At 45.4% G+C, this 3,672-nt stretch overlaps 1 long non-coding RNA gene across 2 annotated transcripts; it reads left to right on the top strand.

Moving 5' to 3' along the window:
• The first annotated feature begins 213 nt into the window (after positions 1 to 213).
• LOC127920365 (uncharacterized) lies at positions 214 to 3,480 on the top strand. Of its 2 annotated transcripts, none has more exons than XR_008106075.1 (3): positions 214 to 781; positions 1,646 to 1,820; positions 2,966 to 3,480. It is a non-coding gene; the product is annotated as an uncharacterized LOC127920365 (long non-coding RNA). The 2 variants fall into 2 exon arrangements; XR_008106076.1 differs by having other exon boundaries at positions 214 to 571; positions 1,611 to 1,820.
• The last annotated feature ends 192 nt before the right edge of the window (positions 3,481 to 3,672 follow it).

The raw sequence follows: 3,672 nt of genomic DNA on the forward strand, positions 1-3,672 counted from the left end.
TGTGGGAAGTGTTGGATGAGAGCGAGAGGGAAAAGGATACAAGGTAGTGGTCGGAGACTTGGAGGGGAGTTGCAATGAGGTTAGTGGAAGAACAGCATCTAGTAAAGATGAGGTCAAGCGTATTGCCTGCCTTGTGAGTAGGGGGGAAGGTGAGAGGGTGAGGTCAAAAGAGGAGAGGAGTGGAAAGAAGGAGGCAGAGAGGAATGAGTCAAAGGTAGACGTGGGGAGGTTAAAGTCGCCCAGAACTGTGAGAGGTGAGCCGTCCTCAGGAAAGGAGCTTATCAAGGCATCAAGCTCATTGATGAACTCTCCAAGGGAACCTGGAGGGCGATAAATGATAAGGATGTTAAGCTTGAAAGGGCTGATAGATGGGAGGGTTCCTCAGTGTTTCTAAAGGTGATAGATGGGAGGGTTCCTCAGTGTTTCTAAAGGTGATAGATGGGAGGGTTCCTCAGTGTTTCTAAAGGTGATAGATGGGAGGGTTCCTCAGTGTTTCTGAAGGTGATAGATGGGAGGGTTCCTCAGTGTTTCTAAAGGTAATAGATGGGAGGGTTCCTCAGTGTTTCTAAAGGTGATAGATGGGAGGGTTCCTCAGTGTTTCTAAAGGTGATAGATGGGAGGGTTCCTCAGTGTTTCTAAAGGTGATAGATGGGAGGGTTCCTCAGTGTTTCTAAAGGTGATAGATGGGAGGGTTCCTCAGTGTTTCTAAAGGTGATAGATGGGAGCGTTCCTCAGTGTTTCTAAAGGTGATAGATGGGAGGGTTCCTCAGTGTTTCTAAAGGTGATAGATGGGAGGGTTCCTCAATGTTTCTAAAGGTGATAGATGGGAGGGTTCCTCAGTGTTTCTAAAGGTGATAGATGGCAGGGTTCCTCAGTGTTTCTAAAGGTGATAGATGGGAGGGTTCCTCAGTGTTTCTAAAGGTGATAGATGGGAGGGTTCCTCAGTGTTTCTAAAGGTGATAGATGGGACGTTCCTCAGTGTTTCTAAAGGTGATAGACGGGAGGGTTCCTCAGTGTTTCTAAAGGTGATAGATGGGAGGGTTCCTCAGTGTTTCTAAAGGTGATAGATGGGAGGGTTCCTCAGTGTTTCTAAATGTGATAGATGGGAGGGTTCCTCAGTGTTTCTAAAGGTGATAGATGGGAGGGTTCCTCAGTGTTTCTAAAGGTGATAAATGGGAGGGTTCCTCAGTGTTTCTAAATGTGATAGATTGGAGGGTTCCTCAGTGTTTCTAAAGGTGATAGATGGGAGGGTTCCTCAGTGTTTCTAAAGGTGATAAATGGGAGGGTTCCTCAGTGTTTCTAAAGGTGATAAATGGGAGGGTTCCTCATTGTTTCTAAAGGTGATAAATGGGAGGGTTCCTCAGTGTTTCTAAAGGTGATAGATGGGAGGGTTCCTCAGTGTTTCTAAAGGTGATAGATGGGAGGGTTCCTCAGTGTTTCTGAAGGTGATAGATGGGAGGGTTCCTCAGTGTTTCTAAAGGTGATAAATGGGAGGGTTTCTAAAGGTGATAAATGGGAGGGTTCCTCAGTGTTTCTAAAGGTGATACATGGGAGGGTTCCTCATTGTTTCTAAAGGTGATAGATGGGAGGGTTCCTCATTGTTTCTAAAGGTGATAAATGGGAGGGTTCCTCAGTGTTTCTAAAGGTGATAGATGGGAGGGTTCCTCAGTGTTTCTAAAGGTGATAGATGGGAGGGTTCCTCAGTGTTTCTAAAGGTGATATATGGGAGGGTTCCTCAGTGTTTCTAAAGGTGATAAATGGGAGGGTTCCTCAGTGTTTCTAAAGGTGATAGATGGGAGGCTTCCTCAGTGTTTCTAAAGGTGATAAATGGGAGGGTTCCTCAGTGTTTCTAAAGGTGATAAATGGGAGGGTTCCTCAGTGTTTCTAAAGGTGATAGATGGGAGGGTTCCTCAGTGTTTCTAAAGGTGATAGATGGGAGGGTTCCTCAGTGTTTCTAAAGGTGATAGATGGGAGGGTTCCTCAGTGTTTCTAAAGGTGATAGATGGGAGGGTTCCTCAGTGTTTCTAAAGGTGATAGATGGGAGGGTTCCTCAGTGTTTCTAAAGGTGATAAATGGGAGGGTTCCTCAGTGTTTCTAAAGGTGATAGATGGGAGGGTTCCTCAGTGTTTCTAAAGGTGATAGATGGGAGGGTTCCTCAGTGTTTCTAAAGGTGATAGATGGGAGGGTTCCTCAGTGTTTCTAAAGGTGATAGATGGGAGGGTTCCTCAGTGTTTCTAAAGGTGATAGATGGGAGGGTTCCTCAGTGTTTCTAAAGGTGATAGATGGGAGGGTTCCTCAGTGTTTCTAAAGGTGATAGATGGGAGGGTTCCTCAGTGTTTCTAAATGTGATAGATGGGAGGGTTCCTCAGTGTTTCTAAAGGTGATAGATGGGAGGGTTCCTCAGTGTTTCTAAAGGTGATAGATGGGAGGGTTCCTCAGTGTTTCTAAATGTGATAGATGGGAGGGTTCCTCAGTGTTTCTAAAGGTGATAGATGGGAGGGTTCCTCAGTGTTTCTAAAGGTGATAGATGGGAGGGTTCCTCAGTGTTTCTAAATGTGATAGATGGGAGGGTTCCTCAGTGTTTCTAAAGGTGATAGATGGGAGGGTTCCTCAGTGTTTCTGAAGGTGATAGATGGGAGGGTTCCTCAGTGTTTCTAAAGGTGATAGATGGGAGGGTTCCTCAGTGTTTCTAAAGGTGATAAATGGGAGGGTTTCTAAAGGTGATAAATGGGAGGGTTCCTCAGTGTTTCTAAAGGTGATACATGGGAGGGTTCCTCATTGTTTCTAAAGGTGATAGATGGGAGGGTTCCTCATTGTTTCTAAAGGTGATAAATGGGAGGGTTCCTCAGTGTTTCTAAAGGTGATAGATGGGAGGGTTCCTCAGTGTTTCTAAAGGTGATAGATGGGAGGGTTCCTCAGTGTTTCTAAAGGTGATAGATGGGAGGGTTCCTCAGTGTTTCTAAAGGTGATAAATGGGAGGGTTCCTCAGTGTTTCTAAAGGTGATAGATGGGAGGGTTCCTCAGTGTTTCTAAAGGTGATAGATGGGAGGGTTCCTCAGTGTTTCTAAAGGTGATAGATGGGAGGGTTCCTCAGTGTTTCTAAAGGTGATAGATGGGAGGGTTCCTCAGTGTTTCTAAAGGTGATAGATGGGAGGGTTCCTCAGTGTTTCTAAAGGTGATAGATGGGAGGGTTCCTCAGTGTTTCTAAAGGTGATAGATGGGAGGGTTCCTCAGTGTTTCTAAAGGTGATAGATGGGAGGGTTCCTCAGTGTTTCTAAAGGTGATAGATGGGAGGGTTCCTCAGTGTTTCTAAAGGTGATAGATGGGAGGGTTCCTCAGTGTTTCTAAAGGTGATAGATGGGAGGGTTCCTCAGTGTTTCTAAAGGTGATAGATGGGAGGGTTCCTCAGTGTTTCTAAAGGTGATAGATGGGAGGGTTCCTCAGTGTTTCTAAATGTGATAGATGGGAGGGTTCCTCAGTGTTTCTAAAGGTGATAGATGGGAGGGTTCCTCAGTGTTTCTAAAGGTGATAGATGGGAGGGTTCCTCAGTGTTTCTAAAGGTGATAGATGGGAGGGTTCCTCAGTGTTTCTAAAGGTGATAGATGGGAGGGTTCCTCAGTGTTTCTAAAGGTGATAGATGGGAGGGTTCCTCAGTGTTTCTAAAGGTGATAG

The sequence above is a fragment of the Oncorhynchus keta genome, unplaced genomic scaffold (genome assembly GCF_023373465.1).
Source record: "Oncorhynchus keta strain PuntledgeMale-10-30-2019 unplaced genomic scaffold, Oket_V2 Un_contig_19177_pilon_pilon, whole genome shotgun sequence".
Lineage (NCBI taxonomy): Eukaryota > Metazoa > Chordata > Actinopteri > Salmoniformes > Salmonidae > Oncorhynchus > Oncorhynchus keta.